Source organism: Myotis brandtii, unplaced genomic scaffold (genome assembly GCF_000412655.1).
Source record: "Myotis brandtii unplaced genomic scaffold, ASM41265v1 scaffold165, whole genome shotgun sequence".
Taxonomy (NCBI): domain Eukaryota; kingdom Metazoa; phylum Chordata; class Mammalia; order Chiroptera; family Vespertilionidae; genus Myotis; species Myotis brandtii.
The window spans coordinates 3,524,247-3,541,768 of record NW_005356042.1 but is presented as its reverse complement, the minus strand read 5'-3'; the positions used below and the strand labels follow the sequence as shown (position 1 = coordinate 3,541,768).

The following is a 17,522-nucleotide window of genomic DNA, read 5'->3' as shown; positions in this document are numbered from 1 at the left end:
CACTGAAGTATCTTTTCCATCAAACCTTATCCCAATTTCCAAAAAAAAAAAAAAAAAAAATACTTGGCAAGTCAAGGAAAGTACCCAGGTGCATTTCAAAGTGGCCTGATTCACTGATGGCTGAGATAAAGGATAGGTTCTGTTAGATTAAGAACACTTGCCCGGCTGGCATCGCTCAGTGGTTGAGCATCGAACTATGAATCAGGAGGGCATGGTTTGATTCCCGGTCAGAGCACATGCCTGGGGTTGAGGGCTCAATCCCCTGTGTGGGGTGTGCAGGAGGCAGCCAATCAATGATTCTCTCTCATCATTGATGTTTCTATCTCTCCTTTCCTCTCTGAAATCAATAAAAAAAAATTTTTTTTAAGATTTTTTTTAAAGAACACTTGCCAAGAAAGTAGCAGGAAAGATTTCCTTCATGTCTGCTAGGAACAACAATACAAAATAGATGATACACTTTTGAACTGTTTGCTTAAAAAACACTAACACCAGCCATGGTATGAAAAACTAAAATGAGCTAAGTGTTTCCTTTCCAATTGTTATCAATCCACATATCAGAGGAAATAAAGCATATGCCAATGTGATACATTTCCCAAGGAAGGGCTTTGTTTAGGAGCAACAGATGTTAGGTCAAACCAGAGACCAGTCTTGAGGAAGCAGCCGCCCCTCCTCTCAAACTTCCAGGAATACCATGGAGTAGTTATCGAGACTACCCAGAAGCTACTGGCTGCCCAGACACACAGGACACCAGACAAGACCACAACCAGGCCTCACGGCTTCCCCCAGGGCAGAAGCAACAATTCTCAGACTAGAAAAGCTCTCCACTTCGTGCAGTGTTAATGCAAGACCCATAGCGCACAAGACTAACACAGTGAGTTAGCAAGCACAGGGTCCCGGTAGCCTCCAGACTACTTGGGGATGGAATAAGATAAAGGAAGTTGAAAAGAAACAAACTTCCTTCAGGCCCGGATACCAACCTGTTCAATTTTTCCAAAGAATTCCTCACTGGGACACCGCAGATGCTGTTTATTAACTCCACACAGCTCATTACCACTATTCTGAAACACTTTCATCTAAGTGAAGTCCAGAACAAAATTCAAAACACTTAGCAAAAACTCTATCAAGCCCAATAAAACCAACTTGGAGACTGAACCATTATTTTGACACTCCTTTTTACAAACTAATGAAAATAAACACACACACACACACAAGAAAATAAACACACACGAACTGATGAGAGGCAATGCAATAAAATATTTACCGATTCCATAGCTGAAAGTTGATGTTGATAAGGACTGTATATTAAATCCAATAGAGGTGTGTCCAGAGCAGTGCTGTGTATATTCTGAAACAAGAGAGTAAAATTAGCAAAAAGTAATAATTTCTACTTCAGTTCTCTTTACAATTTGTCTCTCTCCATTTGAAGAAGCCATTTATTCTATTACTTACTACCTTGCTTCATTTTACTTAACAGCAGACAAGCAAAAAGTTTGTAAGATGTCTGATTTAGGGTTACAAAGGGAAAGTAAAGCCCAGGAAAGAGGCTCACACCTGATGATTTGTTTTAGGACACTATTCAAATAGAAATCTCTATTCTCAGTAATTTTTCCTGGAAAGCAATACCCAGAAAGGCCAGGCTGAAAAAAGAACACTCAGGTGGGCCTGTCATTCTCCACAGAGATGGGACCTCGGGACTGGGGCTTGGGTGATTCACAGACTTTTCTCTTTACAAGGAGTTTGATAGGAATCTCACAATTATTAAACCTTTGCCAAAGTTATACACTTTGCAAGCTTCCTCTCAAACTCAGAATACATCCAAAATCTCCCTTTGGTTCACAAAACCCCGATGGCCCATCTCTCTCCACCTCCCACAGCCTCCTAATACACTGCTTCCACTCCCACCCCATTCCCCCACTCCACTTCCCTGTTCTATATGGCCTCAATCTGGACACTTCCCTCTCAACACTGCCCACATTCTCTCTTCCATTTTTGGTCTGTCTGTGCTCACTGGTCCCTCTCAGCAGGACATTCCTGACTACCCTAAATCCATCACTCAGTCTCTCCCTCAATCTACTTATGGGTCCATTCTCAAAGACAAAGGACCATAATTCAGACCAATGTGCTTCAGATGACTCCAATTCAGAAACGTGATTCAAGCCTCCTACATGCATTTGAGTTCCTCCAAACACAACTAAGGACAAGCAGGAAGATCAGGGCAACCCCAGGAGGGTCTGAAGATTTTGTAAATGTGATTAAGAAATGGTGTCTGGACTGGCTGATGTGACTCAGAAGTTGAGCATCGACCCATGAACCACGAAGTCACCAGTTTGATTTCCGGTCAGTACAGATGCCTGGGTTGTGGGTTGGTCCCCACCCCAGTAAGGGGCATCCAGGAGGCAGCTGATCGATGTTTCTATCTTTCTATCCCTCTCCCTTCCTCTCTCTATAATAAATCAATAAAAACATATTTTCAAAATGTGTTACTATGATTTATTTAAAAAAAAATAAATGGCCCTAGCTGGTTTGGCTCAGTGGATAGAGCATTGGCCTGCAGACCAAAGGGTCCCAGGTTCGATTACGGTCAAGGGCATGTACCTCGGTTGCAGGCTCCTCCCCAGCCCAGGCCCTGGTCAGGGCTCGTGCTGGAGGAACCAATCAATGTATTTCTCTCACATCCATATTTCTCTCTCTCTTCAACTCTCTCTAAAAATCAATAGAAAAATATCCTCAGGTAAGGATTTTTTTTTTAATGTTGGGGGTGGGGGGTGTAGGTATCTGAATACTGTGGCAAGCAGACAGTGCTGAGGCTCATGGAGCAGAGGCTCCCTCCAAGTCATTCCTTACAGAGGTAGTCCACATGTAAACAATCTCTTTATTAATTACTAAACTACAACCATACATCCTATATAATCCTATATAATAAAAGGCTAATATGCAAATTGACCAAACAGCCAGTCACTATGACATGCACTGACCACCAGGGGGCAGACGCTCAGCGCAGGAGCTGCCCCCTGGTGGTCAGTGCGCTCCCACAGGGGGAACAGCGCTCAGCCAGAAGCCCGGCTCACGGCTGGTGAGTGCAGCAGAGGTGGCGGGAGCTTCTCTCGCCTCCGCAGCAGTGCTAAGGATGTCTGACTGATGGCTCCCGGACTGTGAGAGGGCGCAGGCCAGGCTGAGGGAACCCCCAACCCCCTCCAGTGCACAAATTCCATGCACCAGGCCTCTAGTGTCAACATAATCAAATCTCAAATACCATTAACAGTGAATAAAAAAAAAAAAACAGGTCTCAGAGGAATATACTAAATATATCTGTGTCTTTCAAAAGTACAGGAAACTTAAAATATTTGAATTAATATACATACAGTAAAATGTCAGTGAAAAGCAAATCATCATGAAATATAAAATTCAAAATAATGCTTCCTCTGTGGGTAGGAGGTAGACACCAACTGGGAAGTGCAACAGAAGTTTCAACAATATTGCTAAAGTAGGGTTGGCTGAAACACAGGGTATAAAGAACTGGTTTTCATATTTATACCATTATAACCCTTGCAGCTCACATGATATACTAGCTATAGTCTTCCAAAGTTTCAACAGTGACAGAGGCTGCATGCCCCTCACCCCCTCTAATGCCTTGACAGGGAGTGGAGAGGAAAACAAAGCCAGGCTGACCCCTGGTCCCTAAATTGAACAACTGGTCCTAATTCCATTTGTGATTAATTGAAATCATTTATTTCTATCATTCACAACTAAGAATTTAATGGTATACAGACAACTAAAAACTTTATTTTCAATTATCAAATATTTTTACATTAAGATGTAGCAATTTCAACAATTTGAAGGTAAACTAAAAGTTTACTATCAAAAAAGAACAAATGACAAAATATACAATCTTGCAAAATAACTATGAGAAACAGATTTTATTTAGAAGCCTCTCTAATTTCCTATACACAAAAAACCAAATAAATCAAGTAACCACTATAGCCTGGACATTTGACACAATAATACTGCCAGTAAGAAAGGAAGAAACCATACTACAGTATCGTGGGGGGAAAAAATTAACTCAATAAAACTGTATCACCTCCCAGGACAGCTTTGAGATCTTTAACAATAAAACAAACCAGTATTAATTTTAAAAAAAATACCATTCATGCCCATTTTCCATAATCCCATCCTAAAATCAGGCTCTCTTCTACCTCCAAACACATCAAAAGTGCAGAATCAGGCAGGGAAACACACAGACAGGAGACAGGGAGAAGGTTCTCAGGACATGGTGCTTTTATGAAGTGGGATTCCCAGGCCCTGCAGTCACAGTGGTTTCCTGACCTTACAGATGTGTGTGTTTTGCAAAAATGGAGTAAGATTTTTCTGTCCTTCTATTTCTTTATAGGGCTTTTTCAAAGCTGACATTAACCTCAAGGACTATTAAAAATGAATAGGGAAAAGCAGCTTCCAGTCACAACTCACTTTTAGTGAAAAGCAACATGTCTAAGTTTTTCAATTTTCCAATAAAAACAGTAATGAGCAATAGAGTGTATGATGAATGTCCACAACAGGAATACAGCAAATAATATCTACTAATACAACTGAAGAAAACTTGAGGCCCCTTTAATCCATGGTTTCTCAAACTCAGCACCACCTGATATTTTTGGCCAGACTATTCCCTATTGACCTGCCACTGGCAGGTGTTGAGCAGCACCCCAGCCTCTACCTACTAGCTGCCAGGAATGAACCCCCACAATATGACAACCAGAATATCTACAGACACTGTCACATGTCCCCTGGGAGCAAAAGCATCTGGGTAAAGAACCAGTGCTCTAATCCACCTGCTATTTTACAAGTAAGGAAACTGGGCCCAAATTCAGTTAAGGGAGATTTTTAGTTGTATGAGGTCATGGCAGAGAATTAAAAGCAAGTTGAAAACAGAATCCAGGTCTTTTAAATCCTGACCTAAAGGTCTTTTCATTCTAAGTGAAAAAAATTAGTAATTGATTCACTTATTTACGGAACAGTACAAATTAAAAAGCCTCTAAAATATTTATACCTCTTGACAGAGTAAACTCATTTCTGGGAAGTATGCTAAAGAAATAATCTAAGATATTTTTTTAAAGCTTCATATAGCATACCTACCAGTTCACATCATGTAGCATACCTGTTCACAACAAAACTACCACCACCACAACTATAATCAAGCTACATTTTCAAACAGAAATGCACTAGACAATTCTTTTTACTTTTAGCTTATAGCTACAGTACTTCAAAACAGCATATTCCCAGACTCGACAGAGTGCAGACTCAGACATGAAGACATGAACAGTGAGTGTCTAATACAGCTGGCAGGTGACCACTGAGAGAAGGAGGAGCTAGTCAATTGATGGAATAATTACCCATCCATGTCTGGGAGGGAGGCCAGCATGGATGCAAAACCTCACCAACAATCCATCTAAAGCAATAGAGATGTTTCCACCAATGGGAATGGCAATATGGACAAGATGATAATCATAAGTGCTGGCCCTTGGCAGAAAAAAGAGAAAATAATTGTTTTGAAACATTAATTTTCTATTTCTTGCTTGCTTTATCCTGTAGTGAAAAAGAAGCACCACTGAATCATACCAGCCAGGGCAGGAAATATCTAACAACTAGAGGCCTGAAATTCATGCAAGGGGCTTGGCCCTCACAGCCCTGGCACCCAGCTTCGTCCGGACAGTCATCTAGACGTCATTCAGCTGTTCGGCCATCCGGCCTAATTAGCATATTATGCTTTTATTATTATAGACTAGGGGCCCAGTGCACAAAAATTTGTGCACTCGGGGGGGAAAGGGGGGTCCCTCAGCCCGGCCTGTGCCCTCTCGCAGTCTGGGACCCCTCAGGAGATAACGCCTGGCGGGCGATCAGGGCCGATCTGTGAGGCGACTGGCAGGGGCCCCCGCTGGCACCCGCCTTGGCTGGCCTGGTGCCTGCAGGCTGGGGGCAGTTCCTGCGTTAAGCATCTGCGCGTCACAGTGACCAGTCGTTCCACCAGTCATTCTTCCATTCGGTCGATTTGCATATTAGGCTTTTATTATATAGGATATATATAGTGTATTTTTTTTCTATTGATTTCAGAGAGGAAGGGAGAGGGAGAGATAGAAACATCAATGATGAGAGGGAATCATTTATTGGCTGCCTCCTGCACATCCCACACTAGGGATCGAGTCTGAAACCCGGGCACATGCCCTGACCAGGAATCAAACCATGACCTCAACCACTGAGCCACGCTGGCCAGGCAAGATGAGTATTTTTTTAAAACCTATCTTGATATACTTCCAATCTACACCAAAAAATATCATGGTATTTCAATTGGCTTACAAACCATTCTTTTGAATAAACAATTTTCACTCTGGATTTTAAAGTACTGAACATTACTCGAGCCTCCCTTCTTTCCCTCCCTTTACTACCTTTCCAAAAGCCCTTAATGCCTAGGAATTCCCTTAGCCCACAGGTCTTAAAACACTATTAGCCAAAAAACCACCTTTTTCAATCACAATCTTATGTAGAGCTAAAATTCTCATTCATAGAAACTAGGCTGAATGGGTTAAGTTCACATTCAAACCACTGACTGACTATGGGGCCCAGGGCAGGGGAGGCACTCTAAATACACTGGTTGGCAAAACCACCATAATTACACCAGGGTGGTGGCCACACCCAAGGAGCTACAGGACTGGAGACGATTTTGTCTCCCTACCCACCCCCTACTTCCCAGTGTGCTCAGGGAGGGGTTTTAAGAAACTAGTGCAGAACTATGGCTTTTCCTGATAAGTAAAAACTTTTTTAGTAAGTTCAAATACATGCACAGAGACAAGCTAAGTCCAGTGGAAGTACCAACACTCAACAGCAGAGCACCTACTGCCTTCTGGATACCAGACTGAGCTATTTGAGATACCATTTTTGTAGATCCAATACGCTGCACAATATTCACAGCTCGGCCAGTGTGGCTCAGTGCTTGAGCGTCGACCTATGAACCAAAGGACACGGTTTCATTCCCAGTCAGGACACATGCCTGGATTGCGGGCTCAATCCCCAGTGGGGGGCATCAAGGAGGCAGCCAATCAATGATTCTTTCTCATCATTGGCATTTCCATCTCCCTCTCCCTTGCTCTCTGAAATCAATAAAAATATATTTTTTTAAAAGAATATTCATAGCAGTTTCCACGCACACCATGGAACAGTGATCAGCAAGAAAAAGGAAGGCGGTATTGATATGGCAATATCTCAAATGGATATCAAAGGATTAAGCTGAGCATACAAAGCTAACACCAAAAAGTTATGCTTACATTTATTCCACTTATATGACATTCTCATATGACAAAATTTTAGAAATGAAGGACAAACTGGTGGTTGTCAGGTTAGGTACAAGGGTAAGGAGATGAGCCAGAAGCAACAGGAGGCCTGGCCAAGTGGCTAAGTTAGTTGAATCGTCATCCCATACACCAAAAGGTGGCAGCCTCGATTCCCAGTCAGGGCACATACCTAGGTTGCAGGTTCTATCTCCACTCAGAGAGCGGGCAAGAGGCAACCGATCAATGTTTCTCTCTCATTGATGTTTCTCTCTCTTTTATTCTCTCTCTCTCTCTCTCTCTCTCTCTCTCTCTCTCTACACACACACACACACACACACACACACACACACACACATATCCTCAGGTGAGGATTAAAAGGGGAGAAAAAAGCAACGGGAGAGGTACTCATGGTGATGATGGAATAAGGGGCCTGGATATGTGATAAAACCACACACACACAGCATGAGTGAAACTGGGGCAATAAAATATGACTCGCTGTCCATATCCTGATTGTGATGTTTACTATAGTTCTGCAAAATGTTACCACTGGAAGAAAATGGGCAAAGTAGACAAAGGCTCTCTCTGTATTATTTCTTACAATTATGTGAATCTACAATAATCTCAATTTTTAAAAGGGTCTAATATTAGCAACTTCATACGGTATTCATTTTATCATCACAATACCATAAGCTAGATATATTTATTATCCCCACTTTACAGATGAGAAATCTGAAGCCCTGAGAGGGTGAGAAACTTAGCCAAGGTCCCACTTTAAATGGTGTGGCCAGGATTCAAATCCAGGCTGGCTGGCTCCAGAGCCTACACTCACAACCACTTTTTCTCTTGAAACTGAAAATGTAAAATACGACCAGACATGCTGTTCTCAGTACAGCTTTGAAAATCTCTTTAAGCCCAGCTGGTGTGGCTCAGTGGATGAGCATCAACCAATGACTCTCATATCCATTCCCAGAGCACATGCCCAGGTTGCAGGCTAGATCCCCAGTAGGGGGTGTGCAGGAGGCAGCTAATCGATGTTTCTCTATCATCGATGTTTCTATCTCTCTACCCTTCTCCCTTCCTCTCTCTAAAATCAATAAAAACAAATATTTTTTAAAATCTCCTTAAAATGTAACCTTAGAGGACTTCAGTGGACACTGTTTAAAGACCACTAATCTAGCCTCAACTGAATCACAGAAAACTACAACAGACTAAATTCTATCTGCACAGGAGCCATAAAACATTCCTCCCCTGACAATGTCCAGAGCCCATAATTCAAGAGTCTCACTCTGCTGTGGGAGTGGAGTGGGTACCACCTGTCTGTCATCTTTAGTCAGGACTATTATCCTGACCTTGATCAACTTCCAAGTAAACAAAAGTTGTGAGGGTGTGTTTTGTTTTGTGTGTGTGTGTGTTGTTGTTGGTTTTTTGGGTTTTTTTTTGGGGGGGGGGGGATATTTGTATTTTGGTTTCAGATAGGTACTATTTGTTAAGTTTTCTTCATTTGGTTTGAATGAACAAGAAGGCTCAAGGGAATAAAGCAACCAAGCAAACTTTAACAATAATATGAGGGAGGAAAGAAGCTGGAGGGAAAACAAATGCTCCTCATACAGTTTCTTTCTTCAATTCAAATGCTTCTTTTTCACTTCAGGACAAAGCAAAAAAGAAACAGAAAATTAATGTTTCAAGACAATTCTCTTAATACACAGAAGTGGGGAACCTCTTTCCTGCCAAGGGCCATTTAGATATTTATAACATTATTCACTTAATGTAAATTTATATTGCTATGAAAAAAGCTCCTAGATTTATTGAATTTTGAGTCCTAACTGTGATTGCCTTGTCAGGGACACCAAATGATTTATCTGGCCTTATACAGCCCACAGGCCAGATGTTCCCCATCCCTGCCTTAACAGAAGAAAGTGCAAAGTGAATAGATGCAGAATGAACACAGAGAGGGAATGATGTGGCACAACCGTCCCTGCTTTCTCAGACAATTGTGCTGAGAGTAATCAAACACCGAAAGCGCTTTGGCCAGTGTGGCTCATTGATCAGAGTATGGGTCACAGGTTCAATTGCTGATCAAGGGCACATACCTGAGTTGCAGGTATGATCCCCGGCACCACGTGTGGGGAAGTAACCAATTGATGTATCTCTCTCACATAGATGTTTCTCTCTATCTCCTCCTCCCTCCCTCCTTTCCATTAAAAAAAAAAATCAATGAAAAAGACATCCTCAGGTGAGGAATAATTTAAAAAAAAAAAAAAAAAAAAAAAAAAAAAGCCCACACACCACAAGCCCTGAGGGAAGCTCCAGTGTAAAGTGAAGTTTCATGCTCATGCTACCAAATCCAGGGAGAAGACAGAAAATGGGCTTTTTCAATAAGTAGCTATAAAGAAAAAAAAAGGGGGGGGGGACGATAGAACGGAAACTAGAAATTCCTGAAAACTAGAGGTTAAAAACATGAAATCAAACTAGAGAAAAGAGGCTGCAAGCTGACTGTGAAAACAGGCCTCTGTTTAACAAAAGATAGGCTGGTACCCAGTGTCCTGACTCCCTAACATTAGGAAGGCAATCCACAATTCTTTTTTTTTTAAATTTATCTTTATTGTTGAAAGTATTACAGATGTTCCCTTTTTTCCCCATTGATCCGCTCCACCCTGCACCTGACCCCCCGCCCAGGCCTTCACCACACTATTGTGAAATCCACAATTGTTAAGTTTACAGGTTCCCTGACTCCCTAACTCACCCTCAGTATAAAAGACCACAATAAGGAACAGTTGTTTAGACACCACACACTTGAAATCCTGATTAACAGGCATAAAATGGCTATTCCTGGGCTCTAACTCAGGAAACAGATTACCAATATCTCCAGCTCTTAGCCATAATCCTATGTAATAAAGAGGTAATATGCAAATAAACCCTCACACCCTCACAAAATGGCTGCCTAGAACCTGGCCGGCAGGGGGGTTAGTGAGGGACAACCAAAACGACTGAACAAGCAGGCTGTGTGGGGCGACCAGGCCAGCACACAGAGGCAGCGAGGGTTCAATCAGGCCGGCAGAGGGGGGAAGTTAGGGGCGGCCAGGCAGGCAGGCAAGTGAGCAATTAGGAGCTAGCGGTCCAGGATTGTGAGAGGGATGTCTGACTGCCGGGGATCGGGCCTAAACTGGCAGTCAGACATCCCCCAAGGGGTCCCGGATTGGAGAGGGTGCAGGCTGGGCTGAGGGGAACCCCCCCCCTCCCATGCACGAATTTCGTGCACCGGGCCTCCTCTAGTACTTTTAGAATTCCAAATCACTATCACACTCTAAGGGAAAGACTCAAAAGAAAACATGAATAACCTTGCCAGTGTGGCTTGGTGATTGAGCATCAACCCATGAGCAGAAGGTCAGGGTTCAATTCCTGGTCAGGGCATATGCCTGGGTTGTGGTCTCAATCCCCAGTACAAGGCGTGAAGGAAGTAGCAGATCAATAATTCTTTCTCATCATTGATGTTTCTCTCCCTCCCTCTCCCTTCCTCTCTCTGAAATCAATAAAAACATATTGAAGAGAAAAGAAAGAAAACATGAATATGCTATGATCTGTCCATCTTTAAAGTGCACTGTTGGCCTCACCATTTTATGACTGGAGTCATGGGCACTGGAAACACACAAGATAACAGAAATCAGTGCTAGGGCTATTTCACTTCATTAGTGTGAAGTGCCTACAGAACAAATGCTTATTTATTTGCAACCTCTGACAACACTCATCTGTTTTATTTCTTACAAAATGAATAACCCAAGGAGGATAGACTACAGGACACTGGGTACCAGTCTGTCTTTTGTTAAGAGAATCAGACACAGCACCATGAAAATACTGTCCTCATTCTACACAAGTCTTATTCACAAAATCCATTAAAAGTGCTCTACATTCCCTTCCCCTTGAAAACCCAAGGCAAGACATATAGTAACATAGCTTAACAGAAGCAGTATACCAACCACACAGGGACACAGTCAGGAAATCAAAACCTATCACCAGTGGGACACAACTGAAGCTTGAACTGAACTGGTTGTCCAGCTAGAACACTCACCATAAAAAAAGGATGTAAAACCCTAAAGAATCTATACAAAACTATTAGAGCTAATAAATGAGTGCAGCACAGCAAGGTTGCAGGATACAAGATCAATATACAAAAAAATCAGTTGCATTTCTATACACTAGCAATAAACAATCTGAAAAGAAAATTAAGAAAAAAATACACCATTTACAATAGCATAAAAAAGAATACGATATTTAGGAATAAGTTTAACCGAAGACGTGCAAGACTTGCACAGCGAAAACTACAAAACAGAAGCCCTAAGAAAATGGGGGAAATCCTGTGTTCATGGATAGAAGACTTAATATTAAGATAGCAATACTACCCAAACAGATTTACAGAATCAATGAGATCCCAACTGCCTTTTTTCCAAAACTGAACAAGTGATCCTAAAATCCACATGGAATTGTCTTTAAACATCTTATATACTATACCTTATAGAACTATAAAAATTTTCCTAAAACTTTTTTAGAATAGACAACTAAGACATAGCTGAAATGTCTAATACTTGTATGTTTCCATTTTTCTCCTAAAAGGGTGACTATTTATAAGTAAAGGCAGAGGGGTTGGGGAAGCCTCAGATTATTAATATATTTTTAAATTTGACTTTATTTTATAATCCGTAACACCCCTTTAGTTCTAAACGTTTAGGATTCTTCAATATCCAACATAAAACATTGTTTCCTTTAAGATACATTACTTTCCCTAAGAGCAGCTAAGAGAGAAGAGAGCTGCTGAAGTCCCATGCATTCCTCATAAAGGGTCTGTACACAGACTTACTCCAACTCTAGCTGTGAGCTCCAGCTCTGAGGCAGCAGCTCAAAAGATGCCAGAAACATACGGAGAGGAACTATATTGTCTGACATGAGGGTAAGGGTTGGAGGGGCAGCTTTCTCACAGACAGAAGTGCTGGCAAATGGCATTGTTCCCTTGCTGAGCCCTCTTTCCCTCCCCGCCCCCCCACAGAACTAGCAGGTGGTTGCCATATCTGAATGCCCATCAACACTGTTCACCCTGCCCTGGTGATTCCCTGAGACACTCATTGCTCCACCCAACTTTCAGGCCCCACCCAAACCCTTTCCAGTGGCTTTTCCATACAAACAACCTGTCTTGGCTCATGCTGCAAACATTCCTAAAACCTCTCAAACATGCAGCATCTGGCCTTGGTACCACCTCTTCCTAAGCCGCCCCAGGCCCAACACTAGCAGCAGCCAGCCTCAGTTCACAGCCTGGCCTCTCCAGGCGCCTCCAAGCCTAGAACAAGTGGCAGCCTTCTACATATCACTTTGTAGCTCATGCCAGGTGGTCCCCAACAAGGCACACGCAATGGCTGACCTTGGCCTGCAACTCCTGGGAAGCCCCTCCTGGGAAACCCCACAGCCAGTGAACCAGTGGACTGAAGCACGACCCAACCACCTCCACAAGCAACACATTCAAGAGGCAGACTTAGCGGGCATCAGAGCCCCGCTGAAGTGAGTCCTGCTCTGTGGGGTTGGTCCCTGCAGAACATATTCTCCATGGTGGTCAGGCCAATCCTCACAGCTGATCAGCGGGGGGTAAATCCCTCCCATGACATGCCAATAGCAATCAAGTCTAAACTACAAGAGGAGGGTGCACACAGTCTAACAGTTGACCAGGTACTCCGTGCCTCTGGTCCCTACAAAACACCTGTTATATAAGACCATTCTACCAAATCTGGGAGACACAGCAGCTCTACCTAATACATAGAAACAAACACAGGGAGGAAGCCAAAATGAAGAGACAAAGAAACATGTCCCAAATGAAAGAACAGAACAAAACTCCAGAAAAAAAACTAAATAAAATGGAGGTAAGCAAAATACCAGATGCAAAGTTCAAAACACTGGTTACCCGGCAGTGTGGCTCAGTGGTCAAGCATCAACCCATGTACCAAGAAGTTGCTGGTTTGATTCCCAGTCAGGGCACATGCCCAGGTTGTGGGCTCAATCCCCTGTACGGGATGTGTAGGAGGCAGCTGATCGATGTTTCTATTTTTCTCTTCTCTCTTCCTTTCTCTTTAAATCAACTTTAAAAACAAAACAAACATCCACTAGTTATAAAGATGTTCAAAGGAACTTAGTGTGAACTTCAAGAAAGAAATGGGAAACATAAAAATAGAAATTAAAAACCATGAAAAAGAATTAGTAAGAAATAAGGATTACATTATAGAGGAATCAACAGGAGAGTACATGAAGCAGAGGATCAAATCAGCAATTTGGAAGATAAAGAAGCAGAAATACCCAATCAGGACAGCAAAAAGAATTTTTTTAAAAATGAGGATACTGTATTTTTCCGTGTATAAGACACCCCAATGTATAAGACGCCCCCCTACTTTTCCAACCCAAAATTAAGAAATCAGTATTTTAAACATTTTGCTGATATTCCTCTTAAGGTCCTCTTCTTTTTTGGCATCTTAAAGTTGTTCTTCCTGTTTTCTCCACTGTCTGATCATACACTCAGTGGAAGGAGGTCCAAATTGTCTCTCTGCAGCTCTATTTCCATGCTCTTTTGCATAGCTGATTACATTCAGTTTGAATTTTGCAGAGTAAGACAATCTCTTACCAGTACTTATCTTTTTATTTTTTGACATCTTTATGGGCTCGGAACGCTCAGGACCCTGTTGCATCTGCGCACTCTCCACTTCCACCTCCAATTACTAAGGCATCAGCTGACATCAGTAACATTAAGGCTCGTGACTGGAGGAAGCCTGTTTGACAAGGTATGGGCAGCTACACACCAGTGCAGGCTCCCTCCTTGACTGAGTTCCATGTATAAGATGTCCCTCGATTTTTAGTCTAATGATTTTAGAAAAACAGAGCGTCTTATACATGGAAAAATACAGTAGTTTAAGGAGCCTCTGGGACAATTTCAAGTGTCCCAATATTTGCATTATGGGGGTGACAGGAAACAAGATGAACCAAAAAAAAAGCTCACACCAAGACACATCATAATTAAAATGCCAAAGGTTATGCCCTAACCGGTTTGGCTCAGTGGATAGAGCGTCGGCCTGCGGACTGAAGGGTCCCAGGTTCGATTCCGGTCGAGACTATAGTTTTCTGACCTCTGCTACATATTTTTTTCAATTAGAGAAAAACTGTGCTATTCAAAGGCAGTTGTGACACAGCATTGCAGCTGTATATGATTTTACTTATATGTGGAATCTAAGAAACAAAATAGCCTATCCAGTTTGGCTCAGTGGGTAGAGCATCAGCCTGAGGGTCCCGGGTTCGATGCCAGTCAAGAGCACATGCCCGGGTTGCAGGCTTGATCTCCAGTAGGGGGCATGCAGGAGGCAGCCAAGCAATTATTCTCTCATCATTGATGTTTCGATCTCTCTCTCCCTTCCTCTCTCTGAAATCTATAAATATTTAATAAATAAATAAAGAAATAAAATGCCAAAGGTTAGAAACAAAGAGAGAATCTTAAAAGTAGCAAGAGAAAAGCTGTCAGTTTCCTACAAGAGAGATCCCATAAGGCTGTCACCTAATTTCTCAACAGAAACTTTGCAGACCAGAAGGGGTTGGCAAGAAATAGTCAAAGTGATGAAAAACAAGGACCTATAACCAAGATTATTCTGCTCAGCAAAGCTATCATTTAGAATTGAAAGACAGACAACGAGCTTCCCAGAAAAGAAAAAACTAAAGTTCATCACCACCAAACCAGTATCACAAAAAATGTTAAAGGGTCTTCTTTAAGAAGAAGAAAAAAATATTTAAAATATGAATAAAATGGCAATAAATACATATCTACCAACAATTACTTTAAATGCAAATGGCTTAAGTGCTCCTATCAAAAGACATACAGTGGCTGAATGGATTGCAAAACAAGACCCTTACATATGCTGTCTACAAGAGACCCAATTCAAATGGAAAGACACACACCAACTGAAAGAAATGGACCAAGATATTTCATGAAAATGGACAAAGCAAACAAAAAAGGCTGGGCCAGCAATACTTATACCAGACAAAATAGACTTTATAACAGAGGCTATAACAAGAGACAAAGAAGGACCAAGCAATTCTACTTCTGGGTATTTCTCCAAAGAAACCCAAAACACTAAATCAAAAAGACATACTAGGTATGCTTCATTATATCTATTGCAGCATTATTTACAATAGCCAAGATATGGAAGCAACTAAGTGTCCATGAATAGATGAATGGATAGCCAGCCAGTGTAGCTAGTGGTTGAGCATCGACCTATGAACCAGGAGGTCACAGTTCGATTCCCCGTCAGGGCACATGCCTGGGTTGCAGGCTCAATCACTAGTGTGGAGCGTGCAGGAGGCAGCCAATCAATGATTCTCTCTCATCATTGATGTTTCTAATTCTCTCTCCCTCTCCTTCTCTGAAATCAACAAAAATATATATTTTTTTAAAAAAATGAATGGATAAAGAAGTGGTGCATATATACAATGGAATATGACTTAGTCATTAAAAGAATGAAGTCTTGCCCTGGGCAGGTGGCTCAGTTTGTTTGAGCGTCGCCCCGTACGCTATAAGGTTGTGGGTTCATTTCCAGATCAGGGTTGTAGGTTTGACCCCTAGTCGCACGTGTATGGGAGATAACCGATAGATTTTTCTTTCTCCTATCTTTCTCTCTTCTCTCTCTCCCTCTCTCTATCTCTATCTCTAAAAATCAATAAACATATCCTCAGGAGAGGACCCAAAAAAAAAGGAATCTTACCATCTGCAACAACATGGATGGACATGGAGGGTATTGTGCTGCGTGAAATAAGTCAGACTGAGAAACACAAATGCCATTTAATTTTACTTATATGTGGAATCTAAAAAAACAAAATAAATGAACATGCAGAATAGAAACAGACTAACAGTTACAGAAGACATTTTGACGATTGCCAGATCAAAGAGGGTTGGGATGGATGAAAATGGTGATGGGATTAGGAAGTACAAATTGGTAGTTACAGAACAGTCATAGGGATGTAAAGTACAACATAGGGAATACAGTCAATAATATTATAATAACTATATATAGTGCCAGATGGGTAATAGATTTATTGGGTGATCACTTTATAAGTTATATACCTGTCTAATCATGGGGTTATACACGTGAAATATTGTACGTCTACTGTAACTGAAAAATAAAAAAAATTTTTTTAAGAAAAAATGCATCCTGGCGGGTGTGGCTCAATTGGTTGGAGGGTAGTCCCACACACCAAAAGGTCACAGGTTCAATTCCCAGTCAGGACACACACCCAGGTTGTGGGTTCAATCCCCAGGCAGGGTGCATACAGGAGGCAACTGACGGAAGTTTCTCTCTCACACTGATGTCTCTCTCTCGCTCTCACACATCAATAAAAACATATCCTCGGGTGAGGATTTTAAAAAAGAAAAAATAGTAATAGTCCTTGCGGGGAAGCATCATCCCAATAGGCCAAGGTTGCAGGCTCGATCCCCAGTCAGGGCATGTACAAGAATCAACCAATGAATGCATGGATAGGTAGAACAACAAATCTCAATCTCTCTCTCTCTCTCTCTCTCTCTCTCTCTCTCTCTCTCTCTCTCTGTCATTCTATCTAAAATCAATAAATTAAAAAAAGAAAAAAGAATAAAAACAAACTAAAAGTACATCCGTTTCCCTAAATGTGTGCTGCTCTTTTCATTTGGAATGTGAACCCACAGCAATGATTTGTGCAGTTTAACATTAAGATGCAATGAATAAACTGTAAAAAGGGGGTGTGAGGAAACGATAGGTAGGATGCACAACTTTTGACATTATAGAACTGAAATGTAGTTAAGCAGGCAATTCTCAACTCTGGTGTTCAGATATTCTAATATATGGCAGCTGAGTTGCTTCCATGTAATAAGGACAAAGTTTAACAACTGTCTGCTGAATGAATGACTTATTAACAGGTATTCTACACTGAGGCTCTATTCCAGCCCTGATGGATATTCACTCTCCTGAAGTATTGCTTCTCTAATTTCACTAAGGAGCATTCTGATGCTCAACCACTGGAATGAAAGGAACATCATGAAAACAAATTAATCTGCTTTCTTAAGACAAACAAGAGAGAGTTTATTCTTTTGTTGATGTTGTTAATCCTCAACTGAGGCTACTTTTTCCATTGCTTTTCAGAGACAGTGGAAGAAAGAATTTG

At 41.7% G+C, this 17,522-nt stretch overlaps 1 protein-coding gene across 9 annotated transcripts in view; it reads right to left on the bottom strand.

The window, feature by feature from the left end:
* The window catches only part of ANKRD11 (ankyrin repeat domain 11), a 211,311-nt gene that overhangs the window by 157,517 nt on the left and 36,272 nt on the right, over positions 1 to 17,522 (bottom strand). For all 9 annotated transcript variants that reach the window (XM_014536642.1, XM_005862491.2, XM_014536641.1 and 6 more), the window contains one exon: positions 1,262 to 1,345. The gene's annotated coding sequence lies outside the window, so the exon portion shown is untranslated. The remainder of the gene's footprint in view (positions 1 to 1,261; positions 1,346 to 17,522) is intronic.